Consider the following 14,643-nt stretch of genomic DNA (forward strand, 5'->3'; position numbering starts at 1 on the left):
GAGTAGTTTTTAAAATTAAAAAAGCTATCAGGATGTTGGGAATCTCTAGTTTAATAAATAAAAAGACAGCTGAGTAGTTTTTAAAATTAAAAAAGCTATCAGGATGTTGGGAATATCTAGTTTGAGGGGGAAATCCCTGCACAAAGATAAAGGTGTTGTGTATATTTGTGTCTATGCTGCAGAGATCATACAGACATTTACAGATGTGGGCTGGGGGCAGGGAGGAGGGAATTGATATGGTTCTTGGACCAAAACATGACTCAGAAGAAACACAGGGAAAGACATCTTAGCGGCACGGAGATCTCTGGTTTGGCCTTGCCTATGTTTCCTTCAGTTCCCTCATGTAGACTTAAGGCAGGGGTCAGCAACGCACAGCTCTAGACTCACATGGTTCTTTCATCCCTCTGCTGCAGCTCCCTGTCACTGGTCGGCTCCACAATTGATAGGGCTTTCAGTTAGGACAGATAGAGGGAAAAGGATGTTGCACTACGAGGAGACACTATGGTGTGGGAACCCGACTTCCAGTCAGCTCCAGAATTGAAGGGGGGTGTTCCCGTTTAGGACCTTTGTGGCTCTTTGAGGTTTAAGGTTGCTGACCCCTGACATAGGGGCAGGCAAAAGTCTTGAGTTCTTCCAAACAAAACATGATTGGGAATGTGTAGCAGTGAAAGGTGTTAAATTGGATGCAAAATTTAAGCATATAAAAAATCCATCCACACCAAATAACAGGATTCCTTATCAATGAAGCATAACTCAAACATCTCAAGCAATTTCAACCAAACTTGGTACACAGATGACTTATTCTATGGAGAAAAATACTGTGGGGGTAAGACACCCCTAGCACCCTGTGGTGTGCGTTCTGTTAAGATGCAGCCTGCTGTGCCTTTAAATGTACTGCTATAAAATGGCTTCTACTGTACAGTGCAGTGGAGTTGCCATGGTAACGGCTTCACAGTAGTCCACAAGGGGGCTCCCTCTGGTAAGGGAAAATCCAACATTAGAGATTACGTTTGGTCTGGTCATTTCCCCCCTATAAAAAAATACTCTGGCAATGCCGGGTTATTGGCTAATTGTTTATAAAGCTAGGGGAAAAAATGCAAACAAGTACAATGCGCAGATTGTTTTCATGTTCACTTTCTGACGGGAACAACCCACATAACAGAACTGTCAGCTGCTGTACCAGACTTTTTTTAATCCCAAGAGATTAGTATTATCTGAAGCCAGAAAAAAGATTTGGGGATGGGGGGATCGGGGTGGAATCTTCCTAAGAACCTCTAAATGCTTCGGTTTCCCATCCCTCTTTGTCCTTGTGACTTCCTTGACTTTTTTCTCCTTCAGGCTAAAGCTCGCATGATACCTCACGTCAAGTAATAAGCATTTACAGACTTTTCCAAAAAGAAACAAAAAACGTCCTCCTTCAGAAAATCTTCCTATAGCCACTATTTTGTCTGCCATGTCATGTCATAATCTGACTCTTTCCTCTTGGCTCCTTTTTCATTAATCGCTATCAGAAAGTTTACCCCACCTACCACATTTGATCTCCTTTCTAACTGAAAAAACACATCTTTCAAAAACCTCTCCCCCAATGACAGTGAAAAGTTATGCCGTTTTATCCTTTCCAATTTACTAACTTGCCTCCAAATTTCAATCCATTGTGCTGAAAAAGCGTTTCAATTGTATGTTTTCCCATATTAATCTAACATCTTATTTCATAGATTTAAAAACTGGAAGAAAGGCTTTGTGAACCTTTCAGTCCATTCCTTGTTCAGGGCAAAATTAAAACATTTATTTATTTGCAATTTCAATGGGGCCCGATTCCTTGATGAATCTGGTGATGCGTTGACAAGAAATTTATACTGGGTAAAAAAGAGATCCTGGTTGTCTGGGCGAACAATTCAACCAATTATAAACCAAATATAATTAAAGAGAGCTTTGCAACCGCCCTACCACATGACCTGTGAGAATAGTCAGTTGTTTATTGGGTTAATGAATGTCATGAGGGTGGGAGCTGCACAAATCTCTTAGGGGAATATCATTCCAGAAGGCAGGTGCTGCAACAAAATAAGACTGCTTTGTGGTCCTGTAGAATAAACTTGTTTAATTGATTGGGCCCCCACACACTGATTGTATAAACAATGGGAGATAAACAGTCCCTTATATACAGTAGTCAGGATCTATATCACAAAGGGCTTTAAACATGAAATCAGAAGCTTGAATGGCATCCTGGTAAGTGGCTAACTAGTTTCCATGTCACCACCCCCAGTGAATGAGAGCCTCCCATTTCTCTAGTACTGTAATTAGTTCCATTGTCTTCTATTTGGAAGTGCTTTCTGTATTGTGTGCCAACCACTAGAATGACAAGGGAAATGCTTCCTCTTTTAGGTGACTTAAAAATGCTATTATATGTGTGTACACAAACACAAATTGGCCATAGCCACACACTTAGGTATCTGTGTTGCTAAGTTCCTATAGCCTCTAGGCAGTCCACCACATCTATAAAGGGAAAATGCCCTACTGACAAGCACTAGAGCTCAGGATGTCATCACACAGCCCATTACTCAGGTCATTACAACACAAAAGACTAATAGGCACACAGCTAGTACCTCAGCCCCACAGGATGTTACGAAACAGCCGACTAATTTCCATACATCAACTCCATCAACTAATCAAGATGTTAAAACACAGCCAATCAACCCACTTACAGCAACAAAGACAGCACTCCACACGCACACACACACACACACCAATATTTATAGAAAGACGGCAGCTCCGATCATGCTTTGCTCGCACAAGCACAAAGCCGAAGGCACCAGCCTGAAGATGGCGAGTGGAACCTCGTCAAAACGTCGCCAAGATACTCTCAATCTTACACAGGAAAAAACCCGAATACGCCAAGACCTTCATACCTGTACCCATGAAAATCTACGAAAACAAATACCGCGTTTCCCCGAAAATAAGACAACGTTTTTATTTTCTTTTGCCCCACCAAATATGGCCTAGGGCTTATTATAGGGGGAGGGCTTATTGTTTTGGGGTTGCCGGGCAGCTGCACCCTTGCGAACTGGCTCCCAAAGAGCTGGGCACAGCCTCGGGGTCGAAGCAGCCATAAGGTGACTACGCTCACGACCAACTGCCCGGCAAATCCCCTCTCCAGCCAGGCAGAGTGCCATTCACTGACCTAGGAGGTATCCCTAAGGCACCAAGGCATGTGGAGCTCTGCCCGCTCCCTAGCTCCTGCCTTTTGGCACATTCGGGATACCCCCTAAGTCAGTGCATGGAGCTCTGCCCAGCTGGAGAGGGGGGTTGCGCGAGCGCCTGTTCTGCCCACGCCGCGCTCCAAGCATAACTTCTCCTCCGGCTTCCAAACTCCAAAACTCTGCTGCCGAGTCTTCCAGCAGCGGCCGCTCTAGGAGTGCGCTCTATGGTTGTGGGCCGGCTGCAGGACAGAGAGTCTTCCGGACAGAGAGTCTTCCAGCAGCCAGCCCACAACCATAGAGCTCACTCCTGGTGCATGCCTCTGCCAGTGAAAATGGAGCTTGGGAGGACTGTGAGCAGCCCCACCCTGAGCTCTGCTTGCAGAGGATTGCAGGAGGCCGTCCCAGCTGAAAACAGAGCTTGGAAGTCCATTTTTGCTGGCAGAGCACTCGGGCCACCAGTGACATCAAACTGACCACACACACACACACACACACACACAAGGTCAAACATAACCCTGATACGGCCCTCAATGAAATCGAGTTTGACACCCCGGTTCTAGAACTACAAAAGGATTCATTGCATTTTATCTCAGGCCCAAATACACACCTATATGGATTATTTCAGAATTCTGTTTTTACTTGAGGAAGCATAGCATACTCCCGTGTTGAAGTTTATAATGGGGGGATATATTCAGTGTGCTTCTCAAAAGTCAACTGGCTCTTTTCAAATACGAAACCTCATACCCTAAAGAGGCAATGCTTTTTGCAGAGAATACTTTTGGCAGCTTAAAAGAGTGAGATGTAACAGAGTGGGAAGAGATATTATAATTGGCAGCCAGACAAAATAAAACCTTTTTTAAAATGCCGCTTACACCTGAAAGCCCTCATGTTTTGAATGATACCCTGCCTGTGCAATTTGAAGCAGGTCTAAACATTTGATGAAAATAAAAAAAGAGCAAGAATGCTTAGATACATAACATACAGTTGTTTCTGTATATTATGTATCTTTCATTCATCAAGCTATACTATGGGGATACTTGTTGAAGCAGCGAGATTTCCATCTAAGAATCAGATTTAAAAACAGGGTATCAGGAAATGAGTTGATTTCCAGTTGAGCTACCTTAATTCTTTTCTACTTAAGGTGATGGAAAAAATTAAATTCCAAAAGTATTTCAAATAAATGCAAATCAGCTTCTTTGCCATTCTTTGCTTTTCATGTTGCTTTTTTTTCCCAAGCCGGTCTTATATGTATTCGTCACCTGGCAAAACAGCTTAAGCAATCTAGACAGCAGGGTATTATTTTTGAGAATGGAGCTGTTGTTTGCTGTAGAGGAAAATGGCCTTATCCCACCCAGTCTCACAGCAACCACCAGCACCTTCAGGTCTGCTGTGATTGGCCAAAGATCTAAGAACTTCTCTGAATATTAAACAGTGTTCAAACATCCTAAGCAGAACCCCAAAAAAGAAGCAAAGTTTGCCCTGTAAGTGGTCATTCCACAGAAGGCGAGCGCTGCGGTTATTTTTCTAGGTTCAGCAAATCGTCTTCTTCCATTTCAGAATAATATAATTTAAAATATCAACTTTAAGCTAAACATAGCTAGTGTGATGCAGACCGAAGGCTGGATAAAATCAAAGGCATTTGCCACAGTGGCCCATCTACATACTTAGGAAATCTCAAGACTGGTCCAAGCCACTTTGTGTAGGTAGACAAAGATTTGAACTGAATCTCTCCAGAAAAAGTCCTTACGCACCACATTCTGGTTTATTGGGACAGTATCTGTATCTGGTGCCCTTAAGGCTAGTCTTGAAGATCTGGGACAATATCCCTGACTAAAAATAGAATTTTGTATTCATCAGCTGTTAATCTGATAGTCCCAACCAAGCTCCTAATAAAAAGTATGTATACATGGGTTGCTGCTGTAGTTCTAATGTAAGATCTAATGTCCTTTCTTGTAAATTGCCCTCTCCTATTACTCATAATTTCTCTGACTCCATCTAGAACGATGGAGGATTTTATTATTTTTCCAGCTGGTTGAGATTCTAAGCGCAAGAGTACTTAGAATTAGGGATGTTGATTAAAAATTAATCAGTGATTTTAAAAAAGTATTTAGCATTAAATAACATGGAACAGACTTATCTCAGGCACATGGCATGCACTATAGACTCCTCCAAAAGAATTTTGTGAAGCAGTCTTCTCAGTCTGATGAACTCCAGATGACAGCTACAGTTTCCACCATCCCATATTAGCCACTTGTTGGGCACAATGCTAACTAACCAACATGGATTGGCATCAAATTGGAGGAGATCATGTCCAGACCCTTCCGTCTACCTCCCATCCTCTCAAAAAGTAGCATCATTGAGACTTACTGCTTAGACATCTTGTTTAAAAGCAGGTTACTTTTGGGCCACAGGAATGCCCGCTGTTGAGGAACCGTTGAGCTTCTTGGCAAGGATTGTTTCCTTCTTGCTTTGCATCAGGGTTTCTTCTGAATCCAGGAGTGTGAAGCCTTGGCTTTTATTGAACCAATTAATGTCAAACCCAACTCTGCCATCCCGAGTTGAGACCTTTCAGCAAGCGGGAACAGCTTGCGTGTTCTCTGGAACAAGTGAGCAAGCTGACTGCTTTATGCAAAGCATATTGTTTGCTTTAAAGTTTGCAGTGGGGCATTGCTACTTATTTGCTCATGTGCTTAATGGATGGCTCTGTTTTTTATCGATGTATTTGCAGCGTTGTTTCTCATTTACTGATTTTTGGTCTTATGATTTGATTTGGTTTCTGAGAAAGGATTGTGTTTACTTTCTCAAGCTTTCACTCATTACGCATTTAATATATTTTTGGCTCTTTAGAGTTACTTATGTAAAAACAACATTGGGTTGCTCAGTTTTGCCTCTTTTTTTTTTTTTTTGCTTTTTTTCCCCTTTCTTTTGCATTTCTCCTGATTTGCCTTCTCCTTTCTTGACAGTAAAATTTCAGATTTGAAGAAATTTAATTTTCCTACTACCCATTTCTAGGCATCAAATCCAGGCTAGTAGTTTGCTGTGTGCTGTATTACTAGTTAAAGTTATTTTTATTATCAAAGTGTGTGTTTTGAATATCCGTATGTTGCATGTGTAATAGAATCTTGCTAATTTTTAAGATAATAGCCTGAAAGTTGCTATGAATAAACCATTCAGGATGACAGATTCTTTGTGGCAGAAATTTTGGTCATTTATTTTACACACATACACAGACAATTTTTCCCATGTACTTTAACTATACATATCTGCAATTTATATACAAATAATGGAAGTATTTGCCAGTTTAAAATCTAAAAGATTCAGTCTAAAGGTAAATAACAGTGATAATGAACAAGCGGGGCGGAAAAGCAAGTCTACCTTTTAAGTATATTCCTCACAGTGTTTGGGACTCCTAAATCAGTTGAAATCTAATCATGCTACTTTTGCATAATTTATTGCTGATTCCATTCTCTTTTGCCATTAATTTGGGGATTTTAAAATTTTAAACAGGCCTTAATATGTTTATATTTTTCTTCAAACTACATTGTTTAAATATTTTGGATGGATTTGGGAAAGTATGCTGTAAAACCCAGGAGAATATCTAAACAGCTCGCAAAAATACATGATATGAGTGGTAATTACATAGAAAAAATATGTATATTATGGAAAAAAGTGCATTCAGAAAATGTAATGCTTTGTTTTAAAGTTCTGTAAACTTTAAAACAAATTGATAGTGAAATGGAATGAAGCCAATATAAGAAACTGAAACTGTATATAGTACTTAGTACTAATAAAGTACCATATGCACAAAAATGTGTATGATGAACAGGTATCAAATACTGAAGCCCTCTTCCTGTATAGTAGATACATTTTAATCGTAAAAAAAGTTTATACTTTATAGTAGAAATCTGTAAAAGTTTTCATGAAAGATATAGCGAAGTAATATTAAAATTCCAGTATAAGTAATTTACAAAGGGGAAGATTTGGAAATCCCCAGGGTATCCATGGAGGGAAGCAGTGGTGGGATTCTACCAATTCTGTGGGCGTGACTTGGTGGGCGTGGCAGGGGAAGGTTACTGCAAAATCCCCATTTCCTCCAGATCAGCTGGGACTCGGGAGGTAGATAATAGATGGGGGCAGGGTCAGTCAAAGATGGTATTTACCAGTTCTCCAAACTACTCAAAACTTCCGCTACCGATTCTCCAGAACTGGTCAGAACCTGCTGAATATCACCTCTGGAAGAAAGGTGTCACAATTTGCAAGATGATGGACATGGCATTACAATTCAAGCCCCAACCTCTATGCTCTTAGAAGAAGACAAGACCATGGATCTTCAGACCACAGCCACCATCTCACAGATTTCAATGCTGCTGGCAAATCCCATTTGTGTTGCCTTCACTATATGGAAGGAAAGAATACTATTTTTAAATTATTATTATTATTATTATTTATTATTTCTTGGATTTCTAGACCGCCCCCTCTCCCAAAAAGGGACTCAGGGCGGTGTACAGTCAATGCAGATAAAAATACAATCATAAAACAATTAAATGCATTTGGATGGAGGAGATAGGCTGTACAAGAAATAAATATATTCTAAAACCCTAAAAACATCCCCAATTAAAAACCCAAACCCAATTAAAATAAATCCCCGGGAGGTAAAACTAAGAAAGTGCCAGGCCAGCTGATTGAAATAGGTGAGTCTTTAACTTTTGACGGAAGGAACGGAGGTCGGTGGTGGTTCGAATGTCGGGGGGAGGTCATTCCAGAGGGTTGGGCCCATCACAGAGAAGGACCTACTCCTAGGTGTCGCCCGCTGACACTGCCTAGTTAAAATTTCTCAAGGACAAAACAATTCCCTTTTAAAACCCAATATTTGCTTCCATCAATTTTATTTTCTCAACTACCTTTTGAGCTGGACAAAACCTCTAGTCTTTTTATTGTTGCCTCTGTTTATTCTATTTTTCCTTCTAAATGAGCTGACAGATTGCTGGTGCCCCAACTTGTTCCCTTGGTGAGTCTTTAAGGCAACTTAGAAAGCCGTATCTTCATTGCCTTTGCTTTTCTAAGGTGTTTTCATACTGCTTGAAAATGACGGGATTTTGAATTCCAGAATTTGTGTATTTGGTGAAGCCCTTCAGCGATTCATTCTGCTCAACACATTGTAGTTAAGAATGGCTTCGTTAGAACTAAACAAAGTATCAGGCTCAGGATGAAATAATGTACAGAAAAGAAACAGTCGCTGGAATAGTAAAATTAACTCTATGGATGTTAAGTAAAACCGCTTATCAACAGAAGGAAAAGATTTCTACAGCTCTGGAACTCTGGAACTCAGCTGAATTAGAGTTTCTGATTGGGGACAGGATTTTAAACTTAATCAAAGAAAATCATTTGCAATTCTTTGCATTATCCAGAACATGCGTGGATTTCTTTACAGACCCAAACATCTAAGGATGGGCTCATGAGCATACTCCAATTCCCATACACATGTTAGTCCTGCACATGAGCAGGGGAACACCCCTCTAAGCCTGAAATAAAATGAAATATCCTTAGAGGATACAGACATGAAAAAGCCTCTTAAGAGTCACACTTTTTAGTTCGTTCATTTGTGTGTGCGTAAAACGCATACTTCAACCCTTACCTGTTATTTCTCCATGCCTCTGAAATGTATTACATAGTTAAACCCCCCGAATTCTCGAACGATCACCCTTAAACCTCAAGGAAAACCTCACAGGCACAAAGCAATCACGATGATGGGGGCCAGATATGCCGAGGAGACACTCTATTAGGTTTCTATTCCCAACGGGCTAAACTAACTATTATTAATTCAGTGCCTGAAGTATTACAAATGTGCCCCATTAGAGCAATACACCATCTGGCTAGACTCATTGTGTAGGAAGCCAGCTCATTCCAAGGAGTCAGACTCCTTGCTATTTTTGTAGTACTGGCAGAAGCCATTGGCACATTACCCAGAAATAACACTAATAATAAAAAAAAGAGCAAGAACAATCATTAATAAGCAACGTCATAATTTGGGAACAGTGCTAGCCAGCAAACATGGCAGCTCTCAGGGTGCAATGAGCCAGCAGGGGCAGATCCCAAGCAGAATTTGACCAGAAGCTTATAAAATGGTGGAATCAAAAAGTGGAATTAAACAGTAAGGGAAAAAACAGAAAATGCTGTGTTCCTCTCACTTTGGGATTTCCACTGAAACGATTTTTTTGCTTATTTTTATTTTTTGAATGGGGTTGATAAAGGTTTGCTCTGAACACAGCTTAGCCAGATGGAAGGCAGCTTTTTGAAAGCAATTTGGAGCAAAAATGCTGGTGGCAGGAGGAATTTAATTCCTTTCTCCTGTCTGCTCCTTCGTTTCTTCTAATCCAGAACAAGAATGGGTCATCATCATGTATGGTAGCCCTGGGCAAAGTTGCTTCCGACCAACCTCTTCCCTCCATCCACATGCATACATAGTGAGGGATATAATAACCTGGGCGTTCTCCCATCACCACATTTTCCATATCACCCTGGCTGCAGAACATGCTCTCTGAAAAAGAGGTAAAGAAAAAAAAGAGATTTAAACTTGTATCTACCCCAGATGCTCTCTTCAACGCAGTTCTGCTGTAGTCTAACCATACTAGGACTTTCTGCCAACCTGCATGAATTAATGTACAACAAAGAGGAATATTTCATCTTTAAAAATAGCAGAATATGGATAACAGATTCAAGCAGTATTTGCACTAGTTCCCTCATATAGCATTTTATAAGATGTACCCCATCCCAGCAATATTGACCTACCTCTCAGTGCTATGATAAAAGTGGTTAAAATTCTGAACTCTGAAATTCCAGTGGATTGTATTGCTACTCCATCCTAAAAATCTACTACCTTCAAATACAAACCTAGCATATATTATGAGATCTAGTCATACTAGAGCAGTGTTTCTCAACCTTAGCAGGTCAAAGATGTATGGATTTCGACTCCCAGAATTTCCCAACTAGCAATCATTTTAAAGAGGCGTGTCCTTATGACACAATTTCCTTCTATCTTAGCCCACTGCAGTGGCAGCCTGAAATTATTTTATGTTACTCTAGTGTTAAAGTACTGTTTCCCTTTTAATTGTAGATAAATCCAGCCATACTGTCCAGAATAGGTGTCCCCAATCCCCGGTTGCAGCTCGCTACCAGGCTCTGGCTTCTTTGGAATCAGGCCGCATGAGCATGTAAGCGCAGCTCAATTTGCACAAGTTGAACTGCGCACCCATGTATATGCGTGCCAGCCCAGCACTCATGTGGCCTGGTTCCCTTCTCCCCCCCTCCCTCAGATGGGCTGCCAAGCGACAAAGGTTGGGGGCCACTGGTCTAGAATGCTTTGATGTTACTGGTGGCCATAATGCACTATTCCTAGGCTTATGGGAGAGGCCCAATTTATGCCAGTGAGCTGAAGGGTGGAAGACATGGACCATTGACTGTGAGAAGAGTCCTGGTGCTTCTCCAAAAATCCAGACCACCACTACATGGTAATACTTTTTACCATGCCTAGATGGGATATCCCAAAGTTAAACAATATTGGATTTAATTCTACTCTCCAGACTGATGTTGCCAAAAGGTGAATAGCCACTCTTTGATTATATGGGAGAAAGAGAAGGAAGCAGCCATTCTTCAACATTATAATTCATAGGAATGAGTAGCAGGCTTTGAAATACTGTAAAGCAGAAGTATCAAAATCAAGGCCCGCAGGCTGGATGCAGCTCGTGGGGTGTTTAGATTTGACCCATGGGGCTGCCCTGGAAACAGCAAAGGACTGGCCCGTGGTGCATTTGCCAGTGAAAACGAGCTCCCAATCTTCCTTTTCAGCTGGGACGGCCTCCAGCAACCCTCTGCCAGTGAAAACACAGCTCAGGAGGATCGCTGGTAGAGCGCTCAGGCCACCACAGGCGCCTCTGGCATGAGTGATGTCAAGATGGCCATGCCCACCATGGCCCACGAGGTCAAACGCAACCCTGATGCGGCCCTCAATGAAACTGAGTTTGATAGCCCTGCTGTAAAGAATTGTTTCTTTCTGAGATGATGCATATATTTGGTTAAGAATTTTTCTTCAAAATCAGCATAGCTCCTATTTAAGCAGTATTCTTGAAAGGTTAAGATAATGGAGGAATAAATCCATCTCATTCTGTGAACGTTGTTTTCACTCACTTGTTACTTTAATGAATGACAATGTCCTATATAATAATAAATGTTCCCAGTTTCTTCTTGTTTATATATAAGCTGCATTGCAATTGTGAAGATACACGCCACACACCACCTTCCCAGGGGTGGGTTCTGGCAGGCACTACTGCTGGTTCGCTCATGTGCACGCTTGATGCGCGCTGCGTGCACATGCGTAGTGCAATTAATTTTTTTCTGCACATGCGGAGAAGCGAAAAACAAGATGGTGGCACCATAGGCGCTGCCCGGAGAACCGGTTCAGGGGTGTGCAGGCCAGGATCGCTGCCAATTCTAGTGACCCAGGCCGCCAAACCACTACCGGTTCCACCGAATCGGTCCGAACTGGTAGGAATCCACCACTGCTTCTTCCATATCACTATGTAATATATTTATATATAGTACTGCTATAGAAAACTTTTCAAATTATAGTCTCTCTTTTTTCAATTGCTGTAGCATTCCACTTTAAGCTTAATACTTTAAAAGTTCAAAAATATTACATCTACATGCAAAGGAACAGGGCCTCTTATCCTTAATCAGTTTTGAAGGGAAGCATCTTATAAACTCCGTCTTTCTGTATCTCCAGCTCGCTCTTCAAATTCTGCCTTTCCTAAGGCTGAAACCCACCATCTGTATAAGCTTCATTCTTCCAATTTCTACAGTTGTTATCACTGAAGATTTCCTCCAGCTATCTTCTCCACAACTCTCTTATTGTTGTGCCAATTTTGAAACTCTAATCCAACAACTCTGAAGCAAGGCATGCTGACTTCAAGCAGCAGGAAACCTAGGCCAATGGCTCACCAGTTGCCTTCTGGATCAAGGTCAGAGTGACATCATCTGTCACCAGTGTTGGAGAAACAGCATGCAAACAGTGAAGATGCCTGAACTATGTCACAATATTGGGATCAAAAGAAACATATTGCAAATATTATAATAAGCCCAGTGATTTCGTTTGAAAGGGAATTATTTGAAGTCACAAACATCTGCTCCAAAGTCCAAGGAGATTAGAAATGTCCAGTTATGAAAACATTCCAATTAAGGCCTTGGAATGCGTGGAATATTTTTCTAGCTATGTAAGTTTGACACAACTGATAACAACTGCGATATATTTCCCTTTATGTGGATTCTTGTGTTGGAAGATGATATAGGTAAACATAAGCTACCTTTTTATTTTAAACTATTACCCTAATGGAAGAATAGCTAATCTACAGTTATACAGTTTGATTAGCAGGCATTAGTGTTATGTTTTAAAAAGAAAATTTCAAAGTATTTTCTCAACTAAATTACAGTGCAAAGAAGAAGTAGAATGGTTTAAAACAGAAGCATCCCTTGATGTTTTTAAATTTTAGTAACTAACAAATCACAATGTTGTCTTGAATTGGGACTGCTAACATTTGTTTTACAAAGGTATATTGTACCTGCAATTTTGTATCAAAAGAAGCCATTCCTATTAAATTCAATGAGGTTTACTTCTTACATAGATACTGTATCAGATGCACCAGATTGTGTTACATGCTAGTTCAGTATTCTAACCAGAGGTGGGTTCCTACCTGTTCGGCCCGGTTTGGCCAAACCAGTAGTGATTTGCCGGCTTGGGTCTCCAGAACCAGCAGCGACCAATGCCTGCCACGCCTCCAAACTGGTACCCCGGTCGGCACGGCATGTTGTTTTTTTTCTATTTTTAAATGTTCTGTGCATGCACAGACCTATTTATGGGCAATTGTGCGTGCGCACACATGCAAAATTGTGTGCGCAGTAATGCCAGCAGCAACTCACCCCCGATTCTAACTATTCACAATTCTTGGGAATTTCATTGATGGAAACTAAATTGCCATTAAGACGTTTGCAATAAACCAGGAGTGAGGAACAGGGTAAAAGACAAAAAAAAAGTAAAGATCTACGGAAGAAAGAAGACATCACAAAGAGACGATAGGAATACACAGAGAAAACATATACAGAGGAAAAACGAATACACAGAGGAAATATACAAAAGAATACCAAAATTGATAGCTTTGTCCTTTGAAGCACAGCCTGGCATTCTGGAAAGAAAAGTTAAATGGACCCTTAAAAATATTGCTAATTATAAAAACAGAAAACAAACAAAAATGCAGGAGTGGATAAAGCAGAGCTGTTCAAAATCTTTCAGGATGATGGACTTAAGTTCTGTTTGCAGTTTGGAAACAAGCATGGAAAATCTTGAATTACATACCAGTAGAAAAAAAAGAGAGCATTGCTAAAAAGTGCTTGAACTACTTGTGCTTACTGCAATTGAGACTTGTTTGCATAGACACGGAATAGATGAAAGTGGCTAGTTTTATGGGATTCCCCATGTCAGGCATCACAAACCCATTAAGCAGGAACATTCTATACATTTTATAATTAAGTCCTCCATCATTGCCACATTTTTCTTACCCTTTTCTGTATAATTGGTTTCGATAACAATATGCATGGGACTGGTGCAATAAATGCAAAGTGAAAGCAGACTTCCTCCTTAATATCTTATCCTCAAATCATGCATTTCCCCACAAAATTTACAGTTGATGGGCTGCCGTCAAGGATGTTCCAGTTTGTTCAGGCCACCTAACCTGTTGTTAAAATGTTTTTTGTTTGTTTGCAGAAATAAATAATTTATTGAAAAATTACGATCCATATAAAATTGGATAAGGGATGTTATGAAAACTTGGTTCAACTAAGGTAACAGTGACCTAAAATAATTTGAGAGATGCTGTTTCCAATAGGTGCATGGCCAGTATGAGGCATATTTGACCATATTAGCAAAAAAATTAATGTTTGTCCTGCTCAGATTTGCCAATAGTTCACATACTGTATATTATCTTGGCGGATGTTCACTCAAGAGGCTAGCGATAGCTCAGTAGATCTCAAATTCTTAAGATTCTTTTCTTTCTTTTATTTTTTTTTAGTATTTGAAACAATGGCTTCGTTTCCATGGGAATCTGGCTAGGATCCCAACACAATTTTGATTAAACAAAATTTGTGGAAATTCTCTGATTCATGGAGGTCCACAAATGAAGAGAAGGGAATGCTTTCCTTCTCGTTCTCATGATCTTTTATACTACGAGGAAAGGGGTGGTTGTAGGTTTCCTTTTAAGTTACAACTGTCTTTTGCCTCTTACACCCAACACATTCGATTCCCAGCTATTTAGACACCTACTAATAGTTTGGAAAAGTATACAGTATGTTATCCAGAATTATTTCTCTTTATATTTCATTATTTTCTGTGAGCAATTTGGAT

The sequence above is a fragment of the Natrix helvetica genome (genome assembly GCF_964273705.1).
Source record: "Natrix helvetica genome assembly, chromosome: 2".
Lineage (NCBI taxonomy): Eukaryota > Metazoa > Chordata > Lepidosauria > Squamata > Natricidae > Natrix > Natrix helvetica.